This window comes from Pectinophora gossypiella, chromosome 21, assembly GCF_024362695.1.
Source record: "Pectinophora gossypiella chromosome 21, ilPecGoss1.1, whole genome shotgun sequence".
NCBI classification, from domain to species: Eukaryota; Metazoa; Arthropoda; class Insecta; order Lepidoptera; family Gelechiidae; genus Pectinophora; species Pectinophora gossypiella.
Genome location: NC_065424.1, coordinates 4,239,166 through 4,262,524, shown reverse-complemented (window position 1 = coordinate 4,262,524; position 23,359 = coordinate 4,239,166). Strand labels below are relative to the sequence as shown.

The 23,359-nt window shown below is 37.2% G+C and overlaps 1 protein-coding gene across 7 annotated transcripts in view; it reads right to left on the bottom strand.

Annotated features, from left to right (window-relative positions):
- Positions 1-22,639, bottom strand: part of LOC126376487 (A disintegrin and metalloproteinase with thrombospondin motifs 16) — a 196,654-nt gene extending 174,015 nt beyond the window's left edge. For all 7 annotated transcript variants that reach the window (XM_050023904.1, XM_050023905.1, XM_050023902.1 and 4 more), the window contains exon 1: positions 22,429-22,639. The gene's annotated coding sequence lies outside the window, so the exon portion shown is untranslated. The remainder of the gene's footprint in view (positions 1-22,428) is intronic.
- Positions 22,640-23,359: the final 720 nt, after the last annotated feature.

Below are 23,359 nucleotides of genomic sequence, written 5' to 3'. Positions count from 1 at the left end.
TCTTTGTTAACGAATAAATGTTATTAACTTTTCATTATGACAATATGACAATGTTTTTAACTTTTCATTATGGCTTAAAATGGCCACATCGAAGCAATTCATCTAAGAAAGCAATATTGCTATTTGACATTTGTTTGCATTGCGCACTTACTTTTATACGCGCAAATATCAAATTGGAATCTTACTTTGGAGATGAATTGCTTGGATGTGGTCTTTTTAACCCCACTGGTATGAATTCAAATATAATCGCGCATAAAAGTTTGATTTGGATTGTATTTCTAAATTCACATTATATTATGGTTTATATTATGACAGTTGGAGTAACAAATGCTACATCCGCCATCTTGCGGTCGAATTAAAAAACTATAAAACTGGTTTTGCCACATTACTACTAAAAAATAATAAAATCATAATTAATAAACAATATAAACTAACTATGTATATTTATTAATTATTATTATTTTTTTTAATTATTGTTTTGTGTCCATTGTGCTCAATAAAGTATTTTATCTATCTATCTACTACATGTGAGGTTTCGAACAAATATGTTTAAATATTTGTAATAAAGATGATGTCTTAATTTGTTTCTTAAGATATCAAAGAAACGTTGAGTCATCCCTTCGGGGGATTTTCCTCATTCAGTTCAATGTCTTAAATATAATATCATAACAAGTAAGTCAAAATATAAGATTTATTAACAATGAAGTTTTTTCCACCTTGTTTTGTGTACTAACATTAATTTGTTCCAGTAAGATTACTATGCAAAAATTATGACCCTAATTTATAATATTAATGAAATCTGAAGTAAAAATATGTTTTATAAAATTTGATCATATCTGCTAATATATTTTTAATCGATTTGTTATTATGACGTTAGTTTTATTATAAACAAATGATTAATTGTTTTAAGTTTACGCGGGTATTATCATAATTAAAACACCTAATAACGGGTTCTTAGCCTTTAAATCAGGGAAATATGAGACTCCCGATATTTTCACACTGTTGTATTTTCACACAACCAAACCTGATGCCATTAACCGGGCACGAATTCTGGAAATCACATGATATCAATCACAACAAACCTACTCGTGAAGTACTTTTTTAACATGACTTATTGTAGATTTGCCAGACATTAACTAGTTGGCCGGACAAATGGGTGCTACGGGCTCTCCGGACGGGAAGTACTGAAGACTCAAATACGTTGTGTGAAACGGCAATAAGGGAATGCATAGGTACGCATACAGGCTAAAATACTTAAACAATGTATATTTATGAGGTAACGTGCAGGACAGGTTTGCAGCCAGTTATGGGGTCAAAGAGGTCCATATTCCTGCCCAATGGCCTTTAGAAATTACACTTACTCAACGTTGATCATTACTTGTAGACGGTCAACATTATAGTGCACATGTTTTGTGCATCAGAACCCACTTGGTCGATTAATTCTTTCAAATAATTATACCCTTAGACGACGCCCTGAACCGAGGTTCGCGCCCAACTGGGCACCCTTAGGCCTGTTGTCTTAAATTTCGTGATGAGAGCCCTCAGCGTCAGTAAACTTTTCTTAATCCTACAACGTAACAATAAATCACTTGCCCATTACCCAATCTACTTCTTCTATCATTTCGGTTGTGAGGTGAATTACCAACCTCATAAACCCTAATGTCAGAGTTATTATTGAGCCGCCAAAGGCCCCTGACACGGCTCAAGTAACGATTACTCACTTACATCAGTAAGTCGTAACCAGGACCAACGGCTTAACGGATCATCTTACTTTCGGACAATTGGGTGACCAGCCTGTAATGTCCTAACCGAACTAAGGATCACAAAGTGATTTTTGTGGTATATCCCCACCGGGATTTGGACCCGAGACCTCCGGATCGTGAGCCCAACGCTGAACCACTGGACAACAGTGGGCGTTGCCATTACCCAATAAACACACATAATAATATGCGCAATAAGCATAGTAAATAAACAATTATCTTCTAACGAGCTATACGTTAATACCTATTTATTCTCGATCCTTAGATGCATTATTATCACACTATTACATAAATGTGTGCTTTCAGTTGTATAACCAATGACCTTTCAGTTGGGGTGTTGCAATGTTGGGAGCATCTAAAAGCAGCGATGTGTTTCGAAATTGCTTTCGCTGCGCATGCGTCGGTAACCTAGTGACATGGGAGTGACCTGTGGCTTTATTTAGTTTGTGTTTGGACTACTGCGAGGTGGTAGCGGATAGTAGACTGGAATACTACCAATTGATATAGCTTTAAATTCGGTAAGAACCCGTTATTATGACTGTGTTTTAATTACAATTACAGGTTAGGTCACAAATCTCCGAAAATCGAATCAGAATCTGTATAAAGTGATTTGAACATCAAATTATTTTCTGTGCAATAAAGTATATTTGATTTGAAAACACACAAATACATTCGCCCACAGTATAACTTAAACTCACATGTACAAAAATGACAGATGCTCAGTAGGTGAACATTGCAAAATTGTATTTTTAATATCGTTAAATGGCGTCGACCATTCTCTTTTTATATGCAATATTATGTCTTTATTTTAAGCAATCTCTCAGACAATAGTTAACTAGGTAAGTATGTTTGGTTACTATTTATCATTTTCTTTTGTAATAAAAAGATTCTAATGTGTTACACACGAGACACCATCTTGTTTTAAGTGCTTGATAATTTTAAATAAATTAAAACGTAATTATGCATGCTTTAAAGTTCATTGTCTTAAGATTTGTAAGTATAGTACTTACCTACAAGGAAAAGATATGAAAATATTACAAGCAAGCATTCAATTTTAAGATTTGTAACTTTACCAAATGAGACATATGTTAACGTGGCTTATTGTAGATTTCCCGCAGCAAATGGCATTTAACTAGTTGGCCGGACAAATGGGGAGCGCTGAAGGCTCTCACCCGGTACAAAATTCAAGACAACAGACCTGAGGGCGCCCAGTTGGTTTAGTTGGTATAGCTTTGGTCATGTTACTTAAGTATAAGTACAGTTTATTATTTTTTTCTTTTTATAATGCTGTCTGTCTGTTTAATAAGTATTGCTGTACCTAAATAAATAAACATTTTCAAGCGATCTAACCAGGCAAGTGTGGCCTGCGATCGTAAAGGCTAACACCAGTTCACCTTTCACCTCCGGCGGCCATCTTTTGCTCCCTGTCTGTGTACTTGCGAAAAACATCTAACACTTGCACAACGTGTTAATAGTAGTATTATGTTTGTTGATAATATGTTACTTTCCAACTAGTCAAATCAGTAGCTTTTTTGTCAACAAAACACGAAATGACTATGCCGAGAACCCCGATACCGACCCCGCCGGCGTGGTCGACGACTTTCTTCAATCAGCGCTTATCGCTATCGACCCACTAGGGTCGATTAATTCTTTCAAATATTTTTTCCTCTCAGACGACGCACTCAGCCGAGGTTCGCGCCCAACTGGGCACCCTCAGGCCTGTTGTCTTAAACGTTGTACCGGGTGAGAGCCTTCAGCGCTCCCCATTTGTCCGGCCAAAAAAAAAACTATGCCGAGAAAAAGGTCTTGACAGACAGACGGGCAAAGTAATCCTATGGATCATAGATCATGATTCATTCAACTTTCTGATATCTTTTGATACGCATGCTCATGTCTACATTTTTCCTTTCAACGTAATTGGGTAGTTTCCTTAGGTGAAAGATAAATTATGAAATTCTGATTACTAAATAAAGACTGATCTAAAAATGACAAATGAACATTTTCTTTTTTTTTAACACATTTATGAATGTCAATAAAAAAACGCAATAAAAAGTGCGACATTTTCATACAAATTCCGTAGGAATTTCGCGTTTTGACGTTTAATAAAAAGTGAGGAGCTCGGTGGAGCAGCGGTAAACGCGCTCGGTCTGCGATTGTTGAAGTTAAGCAACTTCTACTATTAGACTCGCATACACTAAACTCGTATACTCACACATTCATATTGCTACTTAACACACACCCTTCGCTCTAATACTTAGATGTAAGTTTAATTTTAAGTTTCCTTTGGCAAACTATGCGCCAATATCACATGTACCCATTTTTTTACGGTTTCCCAAGATACAGGCTCCGCCTAGTTTGGGAACCTCTGTTCATTTGGATATATTTTTAATATAAGTACTCATCCTATTTTATGTGCCTCATTTGTATTGTTTTCTGGTAATAAAAACATTTTTCATTTTTTTTTCATTTAATTAGGATGGGTGACCACAAAAAAAAGTTTTCATGTCGAGCTCCTCCGTGCTTCGGAAGGCACGTTAAGCCGTTGGTCCCGGCTGTATTAACAGTCGTTAATACCCATCAATCCGCACTGGGCCCGCGTGATGGTTTAAGGCCCGTTCTCCCTATCCATCCTTAGGGAAGGCCCGTGCCCCAGCAGTGGGAACGTTAATGGGCTGATGATGAAAAAGTAACTGATTTGACTAGTTAGAAACTAGCCTATCAGCCTTTGACTGTTCATTATGGTCGTGTATAGCTAAATAGAATCAACGGCCATGTATTATGGCCCAGTAACATTATCCAGCCATTATTTATATGACATAACAGAACATAGAATACGTCCGCGAGCATATTTCGTGAACAAGGTAGCAATCTCTCAAGTTGATTAGCATTTCGTAACAGTCGCAATATACGATGTTCCCACGACATTCTGATTGTACCTATATTAAAGGGGAATATAATTCAAACCACGTCAAAGTCTGCAAAGGTATATATAACAGTTTTTTTTTTTGCGTATTATACATTTGCCGCAAATTGCGTTACTGAATAGTTTGCCTGAGAACATCAGTCTCAAAGTAAAAATACTTAAACAATTATTATTTAGTATTTTGTAAAATTTACTTTTTGTTCATGGTACTAATTGTTTATTTAGTTAATTAATGTGATACTTACACTTATTGTGATCATCATCATCAATTTAAGAGCCACGCTCTTGTCGGTGTAGCATTTTCCATTCCAGTCTATCAAAGGCCAATTCCTTGACTTCTTACTTATTGTGATACACGTCGTACAAATTACTATTAGGTATATATATATTTAATTAATATTATTACTAGAGACTCTTTCCTGCAGACACAACTGATTAAACAGTTTTGCAAGGCATTGATAAATTGTATATTTAGTATTAAGATTTAATAAATAAATAAATAAAATAACTAGGTACTCTGCCGGAGAAACTTAAAAACAAGTTCATTTAAAAAGTCTTTTGTTAATCTTCTTCTTATATCTGTGAGGTGAATTACCAACCCCATCAACCCTGGTGTCAGGGTTATTTTGTTAGTAAATAATAGGTAACAAGAATCTTACAGACTATTGTTTGTAGAAAAGGTACAAAGAAATATTTTTCTTAAATCTAAATCGACAATAGGCTAGTTTTTTTTTTTCTTCTGGCTTCCGCGGCTAGCGACGTGCCAATGACAAATCTTGAGTGATCTTAATCTTAGTCTTCAATAATAATTATCGTGGTATCAAAGGCATTTCATATTGTTACTGTGCAGTCGTTAAAACGAGGAATAGGCTAGTTTCCAACTAGTCAAATCAGTTACTTTTTACTAAACGTCAAAACTAAATTACTATGGAGTTTTTATGAAAAAGCAAACTGTGACGTCATAGAAAAACGTGACAAAATGTCGCACAAATTATTACATTGTCATTATTAAAATTCACAAATAAGTTAAATAGAAAAATGAAAACCTTTTTGTCACCTTTAAATCTGTCTTTATTTAGTAATCATAATTTCATAATTTATCTTTGACCTAGGAAACTACCCAATTGTTGGAAGGTTCGTATAAGAGTAACCACGTTAAAGTAATACCAAGGTTTGACATTCTATGATAACGAATGGTGCCAAGACGATATATGTCATCGGTAACAAGGTTCACTGACAATTAGTCATTTTTATGTTAAAATGTGTCGTGAATAGTCGTGATCTTTTAAATGTTACCGATAAATTATTATTATAAATTGTGATTTATTGTTATCGCTCGGTCCCTATTGCACGGGACTTATTAAATATTTTAAAAATATACTCGTCCGGAGTCGCCTGAATTGGCCAATCTTTATTGACTACATGCTACATTTAATTAGGACTATGTTATGTTTAAGAAGAAGAAGAGGCAAGATGATTGGACACCTAATAAAACACGACGAATTTATTAAAAACATCATCTAAAAGAAAGAAATCTACAAGGAAAGAGAGGAAGGGGAAGACCAAGAAGAACTTACATGGGACAGATTAAAGAAAAGGTTAACGTCGTGTCTTACAGGGAAGTCAAGGAATTGGCCTTTGATAGACTGGAATGGAAAATGCTGCACCGACAAGAGCGTGGCTCTTAAATTGATTGATGATGATGATGTTATGTTTAACCAAACTAGGGATCATAGAGTGATTTTTGTGACATGTATCCACCGGTTTTCGCGCGCTCAACGCTCAACCACTGGCCCACAGAGGCCGTTATAAAGGAGAACTACAATACATTCCTGCACCAGTTCAACGCGAAGATTTTGCCAAACTTATTGAACCGAATTATACTTAATAATCCAATTCTGCAACGCTCTATAATCCGCTAGGGCTGTCGCGCCGCTCGCGCAATCGTTGGTTAATCGTTGAGCAACTCCTGCGCATGGAAACGGAGGAAACCGCGCCGGACGGACGCAATGATGTCAGGTGTTGGAAACGGACGCCAATGACTGATGTTAAGTTTTGGATGGTTTCATCATCATGCGGTGACCTAGTTAGAAATTATAGATTTTTCAATAACATTTGGACTGGAAACCCGCGAATGCGTTGACTAGTAGCCTAAACACCGATTCCTATCGGGGTGGGCACAGCCACTTTTGCAACAACGAGTATTAAGTCCATGTGAAGCGAATACCTAAATATGACTTTAACTCATACCTCCATACCTATACAAGCTCACATACATCATCATTATCCCGTTTTTCACAGGGTCCGCTTAGATAAGAAGATTTGACAGGTCCGCTTATTTATAGAAGCGACTACCTGTCTGACCTTCCAACCCGCGAAAGAAAAACCAGACCAATACAGGTTAAGTCATATACCTCCGAAAATTTCTCGGGAGTGTGGGTTTCCTCACGATATTTTCCTTCACCGCACGTGATAATCATTTATGATCCAAACGTGAATTCGAAAACAAATTCGTCAATTTTATTGGTTTAGGCCTGTGCTGGATTCGAACCTGCGACCTCAAAGTGAGAGGCACGCATTCTACCAACTGGGCTACCACGGCTCGTAATATTAGGAAAATACGTCCACATAAAAGTAATTGCGCATGCTATATGAATTACTAGAACCGGAACACCAGTTCCGGAACCATCCCATGCGCAGCGATTAGCCAGGAAGACATTCGTGACATGTTACTTATTTGTTTTTTTTTCTAAGTACGTTATCTATCAATAATAGCATATTGCATGCTCCATTAGTAATTTTGACGTGGAACGAAATTATAATGATATATTCTTTCTTGTGACTTGTTTCGTTATAAGCAGAGTATCGCGCTATTTACTTCAACTAATATTTGTTTTCGAATTCATGTTTGGATCATAAATGATTATCCCATGCACAGCGGTGAAGGAAAACATCATAAGGAAACCCACATGCCCGAGAAATTTTCGAAGGTATGTGACCTAACCTGTATTGGGCTCGTTTTCCCTTCGCGGGTTGGAAGGTCAGACAGGCAGTCGCTACTGTAAAAAATCGGACCTGTCAAATCTTCAGGTTAGGTAAGCGTACCCCGTGAAAAACGGGATAATACTAGGGGAATGTTGATGATTTTAGAAATATTATGACAATAACTATTTATGCTTTATGCATGTGGAAAATCTAACGATGTTATACTGATCGATAGCACTTTGGACATGTGCTAGAGGGTCTGGCCAGAGTGCGCACAGGACCACGAAAAATGAAAAGAGACCTTCGATGGTATCTTGCAGGCTATATTAGATTATATTGGCACTTTGGCTGTTATCCAATAGTGCACTAAAACCACCCTTAGGTTTTGTTTTTGAAAGTGCGATCCATTTTTGGATGGCTAGCGAAGCGTGGGTGTATACTTCACATCTCAATCAATCAATCAATAATTATTATTACACAAAAATACACAGCATTGCTGCATTACATTTTTACATTTATCTCTGCGTACCCCTTTGGGGATACAGGCGTGATGACGCGATATGTGACGCTCGTTTTCGGCTTGCTTATTGTAGATTTGTTTTGGTTCATTTTACTACTTGGGCTGAAAACGGAGAGTGCTGAGGGCTCTCACCTGATATGAAATTCAATGCAACAGACTTGAAGGTGCGACTCGTTGCATAGGCCTTAAGCGACGCGGCGCGCGGAACGAGATTGCATATCAAAAATCAATCGGCTATGACAACGGAATTGCGTGAACGCTCCTATAAATCGCCATATGTTTGAATTATCCGCGCGACTATACAGGACGTCAGTGATACCGTACCGCATACTGAGGGGGTTGATTCAGCTCATAATTCTGAGTTAATATCAAGTGTAAATTTCCGTCGCAAAAGTATCATAACATAAACAGCTTATATAACGTCTTACTGCTGGGCATAGGTGTCCTCTTAAGAAACCGGAGGGGGTCTGGAGCATACTCCCTTTATAATAAACGTTTCTTTCTTTCTTTCTTACTCTACTATGCTGCTCCACAGTGGGTTGGTGAAGGCAAAATTAAAAAGTTAAATGTAATTTTCCATTGCAAAAGTATGGAATTTCATCATCATCAATTTAAGAGCCACGCTCTTGTCGGTGTAGCATTTTCCATTCCAGTCTATCAAAGGCCAATTCCTTGACTTCCCCTATAAGACACGACGTTAACCTTTTCTTTAATCTGTTCCATGTAAGCTCTTCTTGGTCTTCCCCTTCCTCTCTTTCCTTCTAGCTTTCCTTCTATGATGTTTTTAATGAATTCGTCGTGTGAAAAAATAAATTGCGACGGATAATTCCGCTTGATATTTAACTCAGAATCATGACCTGAATCATCCCCCTCAGTGTTCGCTAAGGCGGCAGTCACCATCTAGGTATGTTTGAATTCTCCGCGCGACTAACCTCTTCGTAAACGCAGCCTTATAGTATGTTTCCGCGGCACATCACACATCGACTTGCCAACCAAACGCTAACCAACGTAACTATCACGTAATACCACAAAAAGTGACATTTCACATTAAAATTAAAATGGCGGAGTTTCTTCGACGTTACGTTATTCAAGTCTACTGTGAACGTGCAAAAAATGTGTGAAGACACGCGTTGGCTAAAACAAATAATTAAGTTTTTGTGTTACCGGGGAAATTCTTAGAGCTGTATAGTGTACTTATGTACATTATATCACGCCTATTACCCTTCGGAGTAGACAGAGACTCCACTTATCGTAGCCTTACAGCGAAAACCATATAAGGACCTCTTTTAACCCTCGCAATAGACACGCTAATTTCAAATTCCCTCATTCAGCGCTTATCCCTCATTCAGCGCTTATCGCTATCGACCCACTAGGGTCGATTAATTCTTTCAAATATTTTTCCTCTCAGACGACGCCCTGAGCCGAGGTTCGCGCCCAACTGGGCACCCTCAGGCCTGTTGTCTTAAACGTTGTACCGGGTGAGAGCCTTCAGCGCTCCCCATTTGTCCGGCCAAGTAGTTAATGCCATCTGCGGCAAATCTACAATAAGTCACGTCAAAAAAAAAAAAAAAAAAGCTAATTTCAAATTCAAATTCAAAAATATCTTTATTCAGTAGGTAACATAGTTACACTTTGAATCGTCAATTTTTACATAACGATCGTCTCATCCGCCTAAAACTGCTGCAGCTTCTCACAACCTGTATAGCCGGGGAAAAGAAGCTGCAAGAAAAACCTCGGCTCAGGGCCTTAGACGTTCTTTAAAAAAATAAATAAATATTTCTACTCTTAATCTAATCTAACCTAGCGTACAAGATCCCACTGCTGGGCAAAGGCCTTCCCTTCCTCTTTCCATTTTTCGCGGTCCTGTGCGTACTCCGGCCAGTCCCTCCGGCAAGCGTCCAAGTCGTCACGCCATATCTTTCGAGGTCTACCACGACGCCTGTACCCGTTGATGAGGTTGGTAATCCACATCACAACCCACACGATAAAAGAAGATGGACAGGTGGCAACTGATTCGAAATTGACTCATTGCGTTGCTTATCAGTTGCTACTGCAATTAGGGCTTCTCTATGCTTACCATCAGGCATAGTCGAGCCAACACACTTGGCCATTATAAAAAAGGTAGGAAAAATCTAATGTCGTTTCTCAAATCCTTGTAGAATCTGGCTAAATCATAGCTAATAACCTACTTAATATTAAAAAAGTAATTTCGGTAAAATATTTATCGTCGAAGGTCAGCCATCTTGTCCGGTGGCGTGATTCACTCGCCGAACGACTCTTGCGCACATCAAACATACAAATTAGCATTTTTACACAACTCCGTGTAGACTGACAACGTAACCGGCGACTTTGGAATGTGTACAATTCCTATTACTGGGCAGAAATTGTTTTAAAAGTGATATAACATAAACTGCCTATATACGTCCCACTGCTGGGCACAGGCCTCCCCTCAATCAACCGGAGGGGGTAGTATGTAAAGTAAACATTATTACTTTACATATTGCACGACAATTAAATCCCCCCCCTGTGATCCATCTATTAAGTACTTACAACATTATTACCGGATTGCAAAATCAAAGGGTGCTGCTACTATCATTTTGTAAATGCTGTATGGAAAATTAATAGAAAGTTAATTGATTTATTTTCGTTACTAGAGAATGATTATTTTTTACATATTTTCTGTTTCATTGTACAGGTAATATTTTGAGAATATAATATTTTGCGAACGTAATGTTTTGCGAATGTAATATTTTGAGAATATAATATTATGAGAACGAAGGATACAAATTTAGCTTGAAACAATTGGCATGCACTCAAAATGATTGACCCATTTGAGATATAGTCATGAGTATAGGTTATGTTTATTTTATCCACATATCTTTAGCACAGAATGTTCATTATCTACAGTAAGATACGAATTCTATCGTGCGTGACGCGAACAACAGAACTACCGACCATACATCACGTTCAACAGATTTTTTTAATAACTGCCGGGTTTGTATGGAAATGTGTATGAATGTATGACAACATATCTGTAATTATAGAGCCTTAGGGAAGGACAATGCAATTTTCGTGTTATATTCCGATTACTATAATAAATAAGATGATTCAGTGCTTCGGAAGGCATGCTAAGCCGAGTGTATTTATTATAAACATAAACAGCCTATATACGTCACACTCCTGGGCACAGACCTCCCCTCAATCTGGTCCAATCACTGTACCGCGGAGGCTGTACAGTGTACACTAATGGGTTAGCAGAGTCCAAAGCAATCACTGATTATGAGCCATTTTTAAAACAAACCATTTATTTTGGCTTACTTACTTAATAATATTTTAAATTCAGACGTTTATTATAAAAATCAATATCATGATTTCTCACCAATAAGGCAAAAAAAAGACTCATCCAAAGTGTATTGAAATTGTAAAGTGCGTTATTGAAGTGTAAAATACAAAATAAAGAGTTACCTTATAAATATCAGTTGAAAGTGCTCATTTTTCACTTTGCAATACACTTTCAAAAATTACGTAACACAAAGTGTTGGTAAATACATAATACAATGTAACTTGCGAATAAAATTATTAATTTATAATAATTTATTAATGATTGACAACTTCTGTGGCAACTTTTATTTTTAATACTTACATATATATACTCTTTGATACTATAAACACCATAAAGTTTCATACTACACACCGATCCGCGGAGGCGTCCCACTGGCCGATACGACCTGGGGGGTTCTTCTTCTATCGTATAGGTTGTGAGGTGAATTACCAACCTCATCAACCCTGATGTCAGGTTTATTATTGAGCCGCCAAAGGCCCCTGACAGGCTCATTGACGTTAAGCTGTTGGTCCCGGTTACCTTCCGAAGCACGAATAATCGCACGGCGCACTTACTTTTATATGCGCAAATATGTCAAATTGCAATATTACTTTTTTAGATGAATTGCTTTGATGTGGCCTTGTTAACCCCCCTTGTAGTGATTTTTAAAATATCCAAATAATGCTTAAACATTACTACATAGCGTTACTCCATTTGCACAGGGTCCGCTTACCTAATCTGAACATTTAGCAAGTGTAGTTTACAGAAGAGACTGCCTGTTTCCCTTCCAAGCCAAACAATGCTTACTTAATTAATTACTATTGTAATTTGTAATAAATAAAATATAATGTAACTAAAGTACCTAATTTCGCGAATTCATACACCATAGAAACTTGCCACATTCGATGTTATCTTAAAACCATTCGTTAACCTTTACCGCAACGTATGATATACAATCAGTACGTCAACTAATTATAGAACGGCGAAGAAACAATATATAAGTACGTAACTCGGTTACCTAGAAATAATGGCAGAGCTGTAAATGTACTATTTCTTGGAAGTATCTGACCTAACCTGTATTGACAGGATAATGGTTGGCTTTTCCTTCGCGGGTTGGAAGATCAGACAGGCAGTCGCTTCTGTAAAAAACCGAACCTGTCAAATCTTCAGGTTAGGTAAGCGGACCCTGTGAAAAACGGGATAAAGCTAGGGAGTCGATGATGATTTAATGTAATATATTAAAACATATTATGTATTTTCCACCGGGACAAGCGGATATTATCGAATTCAATCTGCTGGAATCCTGATCCTGACATTTCTATTGATCTTGTGGCATAACGTTCTAATTTGTACTTGGACCTACCACACTGCTTGTCTACAAATATACTGCCTTATACTGCTTACAACATTAATATTCTAGTTTAAGCAACGCGTGACGTCGCAAGGCTGGTTTAAGGCTGTGTTGCACTAAACGGAAAGAAAACGTAGTAAGTAAAAATGTAATGGCTGGTTAGTTTGACGCGAAAGTACGCACATCTGTTTACATTTTTTAAACAATTTAGTTAGTTTAGGTGAGTACTGCGGGGCGGAAGGCAAGAGGGAAACCACTGCTCTATTTTTCCCTAAACAAAGTAGCATGGTAAATGCTGCACCGACAAGAGTGTGGCTCTTAAATTGATGATGATGAACAGTTTGTTGTACACAGAACAGGATATAAAACAATTAGACTTACACACTTATTTCTAGTAGAAATCTCTTCCAGCAGACCGGGAAAGACAACCAACAAGAACAATCTGGTGGGTCTTAGATTTCTGAAAAGTTATGGTTTTTCGAGTAGATATTACGTTTTTTATTAATTTTATTGTGTCTTATAAAATATGTGATAATTTATTACAAAAGTTTAAAAATAAGTTAATTTAAAAACGAGTTATTTCTTAGAAGAAATACATATTAACTAAGTATATTGTTTATATAATATTTGTACTTATATTGTCATAAAATCTGTCGTTTATGAAATATACGCCTATACTTATGTACAGTTATGAGCAATATCATGTGCCCACTTTAGAACCCTGTCGCATTGTCATATTTGACGTTTAATGAGACTTTTTTTAATTTGACAAAAAAGTTAATGTGACATGGTTTCAAAGTGTATACATATTAGTACTCGTGACCGTACTTAGATATTGAGATTTGAACTTAGCATTGGCACCTCCGCTTAACTTTGGACACATTTTGATGGTGACGGAAAATGGATAAAGAATAAGATTTTTTTCGGATTTATTCATATATAATGTGTAACATTAGCTATACCCCAATCACAAGACATGACGTAAAATCGACCCAAATACGAAACTACAAAGATGATCACAACATTAGGAACAGATTACAAAACATTATCATCACTCATCAACTATTTCTTGCAAACTTTACAAAATACATGTGTGCAACTACCTAACTCTAATATGCATAAAGATCTGGTGCAAATTTTTGCATACTAACCTCTCTAATATAAAGTTACGTAAAGTATCAAGTCAGTTGAAACGAGGTACATTCTCTCTTACCTATATGAATGTTTGCTTTTGCGCCGGACTGGTAAAGATAAAACGGAATATGTTCAGTTTATCGTCCCGGACATTCGTTAAGCCGTTAACAGTTTGAAATTAACTTTAAAAAATGCTAACGGAGTCGTTAACTTCCGTTCCACTAGTCGGCACAATGCGTATATTTCAAAGTGTTTCCATTTCCAAATATTAGATCATGATCATCAGCCCATTAACGTCCCCACTGCTGGGGCACGGACCTTCCCTATGGATGGATAGGGAGATCGGGCCTTAAACCATCACGCGGGCCCAGTGCGGATTGATGATTATTAACGACTGCTAATGCAGCCGGGACCAACGGTTTAACGTGCCTTCGGAAGCACGGAGGAGCCCGGGAATTAAAACCTTTTTTTTGGTGGTCACCCATCCTATGACCGGCCTTGCGAAAGTTGCTTAACTTCAACAATCGAAGATCGAGCGCGTTTACCGCTGCGCCACCGAGCTCCTCAAATTTTATAATATTAGTGTAGATTAGTATTTATATATGTCACAATATTATTGAACGAGTCGTTATAAATAATAATATTGATTCCGTATCGACAGTAGATCTGTGTTTGTACTCATTGATTAGCATACAAGATCACCTTATCTGACCATGCTCTATGTATATACTTCGGACGTTATTTCTCACTTGATTTGTATATTTAGTGTGTAAGTAATTTTAATGTGAGATTTTTATAAGTAAATCCAGTGGCGGCCCTAGGGCGTGCGAAGTGCACCGGACGCCGAAATAGGGGGGGGGGGGCGCCAAAATCAACCAAGACTGGTTCACCCTGGCCGCAAGCTAACTTCATCGGGTTAGATTTCTCATACCGGTTGCTTGTAATTTTTTTTTTTATTTTAAGGGGCTGAGGGGTGCCAAAGTGCGGAAGGCACGTTAAGCCATTGGTCCCGGTTACTACTGACTGATGTATGTAGTCGTTACATGAGCCATGTCAGGGGCCTTTGGCGGCTCAGTAATAACCCTGACACCAGGGTTGATGAGGTTGGTATTCCACCTCACAACCTACACGATAAGAAGAAGAAGATAGCTTAAGTTCAAGATTCTTATAATGTACACATAATCATTTGTACCGAGTCTTTCATCGGGGGTGGCATTATCAGTCCCTGATAAAACCCTCTGTAATAAAAAGATTTTTTTTTTCAAATAACAGCCTCCGTGGTCCAGTGATTTAAGGGTTAGGCTCACGATCTGGAGGTCCGGGTTTGATTCCCAACGGGGACATTGTCGGAATCACTTTGTGAGATTCTCCTTTGTTTAGTAAGGTAAGTGCGAAATATCAAATAATATCAAATTGATTTTTAAGATGAATTGCTTCAATGCGCAATGCAAAAGTTTTTAATATAATAGTTACAATGTTAATAAAATACGTACGGTCACGAGCATTAATATGTATACACTTTGGTACCATGACACATTAAATTTTTTGACAAATTGAACTGTAAGTCTCGCTAAATGTCAAATATGTTAGTGCGACAAAGTCCTAAAGTGGGTACATTATATTGCTCATACGGGCGGGGCTCGCATTCTGGAGGGCTTTCACGCCTGATATGGTTTACTATATCTGTGTTTTATGTGTTTTGGCGTATTCAAGCATTAATTAATTAATATTCTACCAGCATAGACTTCTCACCTAACCTTTACCCAGACAAAACAATAGACAAGAAAACTTTTTTAAATCGTTTAGGTATTTACCTGACCTCCAACCATACCGCACGGCGGTCAAACATAATATAAAATGTAAAATTAATAGCGAAAATATACAAAACATACTGGTAAAATACGAGTTTTATGCCCTATTCCGATGATGTAACGCTTATTATTCGGTAAATCCGCCTGGCACCCGCCGGGACAGTGTTTAAACTGGTTATACAGGGTGTTCCGAGACTAGTTTAGGCGAGTATTAATTGTTCACAACTATGTGATAGCTGAGGTAGGTCCTCTTCAAAATTAGCGAGATTTTTTTCTTTTTTTCGTTACCTATTTGGTTTTATTAATTGTCATCGCATATGTACATAATTCACATTTTTTTTTGTAACGTAAGTAACTTATTAGTAGGTTTGGGCAGATAGCAATCAGTGGCCCCGATTCCTGCACCTCCTAATATAATTTTAAGTTACACCCGTCATTTTCTTATCCGCCGAGTCAACAAGTTAACTTTAAACCGAATGAATAACCCGGGCGAATAAAATAGGCATCTCGCTGATATGCAATCCGTTTGACGTGCTATATACTTAACTCTGTCGGGTTATTGGCCGATGTAAACTTTTTAGACGGTTGTTTTAGATTTCTGCTTAAAATTGACGTGTATTCCATAAATTTTATGCCTGTCGATTACCCGTCCTTTTCTTTTTCAACGGATGAGAAAATGACAGGTATAACTTAAAATAAAATTAGATGGCGTCTGCAGGAATTAGCACCACTGTTACCGAACAAAATATACTTATCTACTCAACAACAGACGAAACAAAACGCAATTAAAGTGGAAAGGTATTGCACGCCCCAATAAATTATTTCACAGATTTAGATAATTTACGTTATCTAGGCCACTAAGCCTACTCTAGACTAGACTATGAAAATATCTTTAAATCTTTTGCATATCAATGGATAAATTCATTTACAATAAATACACTATTCTTCTTCTTCTATCGTGTGAGTTGTGAGGTGGATTACCAACCTCATCAACCCCCGTGTCAGGGTTATTATTGAGCTGCCAAAGGCTGACATGGCTCATGTAACGACTACGTACTTACATCAGTATGTAACCGGGACCAACAGCTTAACGTGCCTTCTGAAGCACGGATCATCTTACTTGCGGTCAATCAGGTGATCAGAATGTAATGTCCTAACCAAACTGGGATTATAAAGTAATATTTGTGGTATGTCCCCACCGGGATTCGAACTTATTTTATTGCCGTCATTTCGTAACCTCGTAAACCCACATTCCCGAGAAATGCATTTTCGGAGGTATTGACCTAACATGTATAGGGCTGGTTTTCCCTTCGCGGGTTGGAAGGTCAGACAGGCAGTCGCTTCTGTAAAAAAACCGGGCCTGTCAAATCTTCAGGTTAGGTAAGCGGACCCTGTGAATAACAGGATAATGCTAGGAAGATGATAATGTGATGCTACTCGTATGTGTCTAAAATTTTTGATACTTACATTTTTTTATTTTACCTTACTTATCATCAAATTTAAATCTACGTAAAGGCTAAGTAAACAAACAAACATTACAACAGACAAACATTATAGAAGGAAAAATTGAAGGGAAGAGAGGAAGGGGTAGACCTAGGATAACATTTATGAAACAAATAAAAGAGAAGGTGCAGGTCGTGTCGTATCGGGAGGTGAAGGTTTTGGCGGGAAGAAGAGAGGATTGGCGGTTACTCCACCGACAAGAGCGCAGCTCTTAAAAAGAGAGAGAGAGAAAGGCTAAGTAATAAAGCTCTTTTTACATAAATAACTTTTGCGCCCTTTTAATGCCTGGAATGTTGAATGTTGAATTGGGAACTTTTCGGAAAACAGCACATCCCTGTATTTGATCGGGTTCGAATCCCGGTGGGGACATATCACAAAAATCACTTTGTGATCCCTAGTTTGGTTAGGACATTACAGGCTGATCACCTGATTGTCCGAAAGTAAAACGATCTCTCCTTCAGAAGGTACGTTAAGCCGTTGGTCCCGGTTACTACTTACTGATGTAAGTACGTAGTCGTTACATGAGTCATGTCAGGGGCCTTTGGCGGCTCAATAGTTACCCTGACACCAGGGTTGATGAGGTTGGTAATACGCCTCACAACCCATACGATAGAAGAAGTAGAAGACTGAAAAAGAAGTAGGTCAGCTGGTAGAAATCTCTTTGTTTAGAGATAAGCTTACCTGTACTATCTGTTTTCTTTGTATGTTTCTTGTGTCTGTTTTATTGTGTACAAATAAATAAATAAAAAAAATAAGACTGGTTTTGATATTTACTAAAAGACTGATTTGATTAGTTGGAATCTAGCCTATTATAGCAATGAGCACGCTACAGTCGTGTCGTACGGAACCTTTAGCAACAGCCTGTACTCGGCCTTCGAGAGAAAACCCTCCTTTCCAAACAGTTCAAAGTTCGCCATTCAGGTTTGGCAACTGCTGTAGAAACGATTATGTTTTAAAACACATTAGCTATGACGGTTTTTTATTGTCACAGCGACTTCTGGGATTCTGTAAAGTGTGATTTGTACTTACTTAGTTAATTATCAACAGCCTTCGTGGTCTAGTGGTTAGAGCGATAGGCTCACGATCTGGAGGTCCGGGTTCGATTCCCGATGGGGACATTGTCGAAATCACTTTGTGAGACTGTCCTTTGTTTGGTAAGGATTTTTCAGGCTTGAATCACCTGATTGTCCGAAAAAGTAAGATGATTGCGTGCTTCGGAGGGCACGTTAAGCCGTCGGTCCCGGCTATTAGCCGTAAAAACACCACCAACCCGCAGTGGAGCAGCGTGGTGGAGTATGCTCCATACCCCCTCCGATTGATTGAGGGGAGGTCTGTGCCCAGCAGTGGGACGTATATAGGCAGTTTATGTAAATGCAACTAAAGGCCCTGGCAACTTGCTTCTAAAGGCCCTGTCTGCCCTGTTAGAGTTACAGGTGTTAGTGTATGGTTTGTGTTAGTATACAAATACAAAGTCTCACATAATTTAAATTCAATTGCTGATTTGATTATCCTCAACATTTATCTTCTATAACTTTTGTCAATATTGAAAAATATTTAATGAACATGATGTCATAGACATAAACATTACATTAACTTGAAGTATATTTTCTCGTAGGTTTGCCGCAAATGGCATTAACTACTTAGCCGGACAAATGGGGAGCGCTGAGGGCTCTAACTCAGAAAAAAAATAAAGTTTTTTTTTTTTGACGTGACTTATTGTATATTTGCCGCAGGAGGCGTTAACTACTTGGCCGTAAATAACAAAATTAACGTAATGTTCTCACTTTCTATGCAAAAACATCTTAAATTCCTTCTCCATTAGCTATGTTAATGGTACAAATAAAGTCATGCCTATGGAATTCAATTTGCTTCGAACCTGACACACTTCTCTTGCTTCCTCCACATCGTTTCATACACGCAGGCCGGTTGATCGTACTAAACCTTTTCTAAGGACATCACCAATTTGGTCAATGTATGTTCCTCCTAACTGATAACATACTAATTACATAATAAACTCACGCTTATTTCCCACTGGGGACTAGATAAATACTTAATGTTTTTATCACTAGCACACATACATAAACAGCCTATATACGTCCCACTGCTGGGCACAGGCCTCCCCTCAATCAACCGGAGGGGGTATGTAGCATACTCCAACACGCTGCTCCAATGCGGGTTGATGGAGATGTTTTTGTGGCGGGACCAACGGCTTAACGTGCCCTCCGAAGCACGGAATCATCTTACTTTTTCGGATAATCAGGTGATTCAATCCTGAAAGTCCTTACCAAACAAAGGACAGTCTCACAAAGTGATTTCGACAATGTCCCCATAGGGAAACGAACCCGGAACTCCAGATCTTGAGCCTAACGCTCTAACCACTAGACCACGGAGGCTGTTATCACTAGCGTTCCTAACCAATTAAGCATATTGACTAAAAAATCTTACCTACATGTTAGCACGTGTTTATTCCGGTTTTTATAGCCAAAGAAAAGGCCATATTCATAGGTAAATAAAACATAAGAACTAGTATCACAAGGCATATCGTAATGCTATTTATACTCATTAATATTTAAAAGCATAATAGCCGTAATCGCTCTAATGACACCTATATCATTAACTATAAGACGTTATACGTTTTCTAGTATAAATATACATTTAAATAATACTTCTTGTAGTTTCCTTTGTGTACACCAAGTCAGTTTTAGTCTATTCAAGTCTAATTTAATTGAACTTACAAAAACATGAAGTCCTTAAGGACTCACGGTTTGCTCGGTCACTTTGTGATCCCTAGTTTGATTAGGATATTACATGCTGATCACCTGATTGTCCGAAAGTAAGATGATCCGTGCTTCGGAAGGCACGTTAAGCCGTTGGTCCCTGTTACTACTTACTGATGTATGTAGTCGTAACATGAGCCATGTCAGGGGCCTTTGGCGGCTCAAAACCCTGACACCATGACAAGAAGAAGTTTTCACTAACACGGTTCGACCATTGTAGACGTTGATACGCTCCTATCACGTTGGTTTAACAGAGAGCTCGGTGAAGCTAGGGTACTAAGATCATCTTGGCATGAATTCACCTCTGACTAGCCTAATTGGGAACATAGTCATCAGCGCAGGTTATGATATCTCTCTCTTTATTTAAGAGCTGCGCTCTTGTCGGTGTAGTAATCGCCATTCCTCTCTTATTCCCGCCAAAACCTTCACCTACCGATACGACACGACCTGCACCTTCTCTTTTATTTGTTTCATAAATGTTATCCTAGGTCTACCCCTTCCTCTCTTCCCTTAAATTTTTCCTTCTATAATGTTTGGAGGTTATGATATAAACCTTCTAAATTCAAACTTATAGAAACATTCTCGTTATACTTAATTGAAAAATGTCTAAGCTAACTGATATCATAGTCACGAAACTAACTTAAAAATGTAACCTTTATTTCTTAACAAAGCTAGAAGTAGGTACAAACAATACATGGAGTATAGTGTTGTTTTGAAGTCCATAGTCTATCGATAAATTTGCAAAAATCTAAGAGGTTAGCCAAGCTCCAAACGATTTTGAAAAGGGACAATAATAGTGGTAAAAAATTATGGGATTATTATTTTTTATTTATTTATTAAGTCTTGAAACAATTTAACAATGTCCTGCAGAACTGTTTAAGTAAGGAAACAGTTTTTCTGTAGATTGACATACGGTTGCCTGGAAGAGTATAGTAGGTTGTTAAATTGTATTTTAAGTATTAAGGTAGAGGGTTTACCCTGACACTAGGGTTGATGTGGTTGGTAATTCACGTCACAACCCACACGATAGAAGAAGAGTATTAAGGTATTACGATAAAAGAGTTGATAGCAATAAAGACGCCTATTGTACTCTTTCTATTTCTTTTATGTTTTGTATTTCGTAATATATTATGTGTGTATTAAAGAATTTGTTATATTATGTTAAGATGACATAACAATCCTATATACTTTTATCACTGTCATTGTCGCTTTTTTTTCCGACCAAGTAGTTAATGCCATCTGCGGCAAATCTACAATAAGAAATCGTTCGCCACTTGGCTAAGAGTGGGCTGGTATGGTAACCATAAAACTCATCATCATATCTATATACTTAAGGACTTTAATATCATAGTAGCTGCATGTTTTTTTGCCAAAGAACAATCTCTTATTAATAACTTCTCAAGTCAATGTTACACCCTAAAGTTGCTAATGAAATTCCTTTTTAGTTTATGAATTTCCATTAGACACGAACCTCCTTTTATAGTGTAAATTATGTATTTTATGACGAGCAATAAAGATTATTTTATTACCTATAGCCAAAGTTCATCTACTAAGCAAGATTTCTTACTATATTTTTTACTACAATCATCTTTTTCATATTTTTTATCAGCATTTATTTTTCTATCATCTTTTTGACACATTTATTACATGATTGGATAAATAAGAGCGCTGAATGTTGAGAGGCTGTCTTTTTTTTTGTAATAAGTAGTAGTACATATAAAGAACTTACCTACCTATAAAGAACCTATAAAGTGTGCCTATAAAGAACTTTAATACCAGAATGTATTGTTATATTTGCTTCTATATTATTTTATTAATAAAATCATGTTTAATAAATTGATTATCCACCACAGGCTTCATAAAAAACAAAAGAAGAAAAGAAACGAATGTAATATTTTTGGCTGTGTGAAAAAATGTTGTAGGTACCTACAATTTTTTTTTACAATTATTTTAATTTTAATAAGAATTTCAATCGAAATTCGAATCCTCGAGTGAACTGCACAGCACTGGTCCGTTCCATTAGCACGAGCGTAGTGCGCCTTTCGCAACACTTTCAATTTTAAAACCACCGAAAACTGTTGCATAAAACGTTACACAATTTTTTATAAAATATATTTTTCTCTCGTGCTAAAATCTCGTATGGTGAGATGTACGAATTTTGAAACATAATTTAAATTTAAAATTTTATTTTTAATTTTATTTTTTATCCCGAAATTATGAATTTTATTTTAATGTTAACATTTTTGCACTAAATTTATTTTTTCGATAAATAAATTTCTAAATTCCTCACACTAAATCTTGCTAAAAGCGTACTGATTAAGTAAGAGTAAAACTTTACTTACGTGTGAATTTAGTGAGGGAAGGAAGGTGGGCCGGGGCTGCTGAAAATGTCACTGTTACACTTTACAGCCATGCACATAATCCATCACAAGACACAGAGTTTTTTTTTAAAAGGTATTTTTAGGTCCGCGTATTTCGCGACACGATTTTTCCTGAAGGTGGAAAACTGGTGCCGCGACGCGGGACGCTGGCGGAGGCGAGCGAGCGACTGAGCGCAACAGCCTCTCCCCACGCTACAAGCTGCGCAGGAGAGTGGGGCGGCGTGCCTTTTTGAAAACGACAACCTATTTTTAGAACGTAAGGATTTCCGGTTAGAGCGGGATGAAAATTTTAGTAAGGATATTTTTTTAATGTAATTTTTCAATTACTATTTTTTGTTTAGTTTTAAAATCATTTAAAGTTTCAATTGTGAAAGTTTTTATTCAATAATTACCTACGTGGCCTTGTAAAATTAATAGAGGGTAGGATAATAATTATTGTCCACTATTCATTCACTTTCTAAAGAACAGTTATTTCATTCATCAATTTGAATCGACGTGTATTCATATATTTTTTATTATAATTTATATATTTTTGAAAATATATTTTTATTAAAGTTTTGAAACGATATTTTCACGGGTAATAATGTTAATAAAATGCAATTAAAAGTTAAAAGGGGTGATGGGTTAATTCATTCATACAAAAGACATCAACGAGCTAAGGCTGAGTAAAAACTCTTCACTTTTCTATTATACTTTTTTTATCAGTGAAAAAAAAATAGGGGGAAATAGGTGTGATATTACGTATGTAAGTAATGTATTTTTTTTTAATTAACAAGGAACCGTTTTTCGATGTGACTTATTAATAGATGTGCCACAATTGGCATTCAACTTGGCCGAACAAATGGGGACCGATGAGGGTACTCACAAGAAAAAAATCATTTTTTTTTCTTTT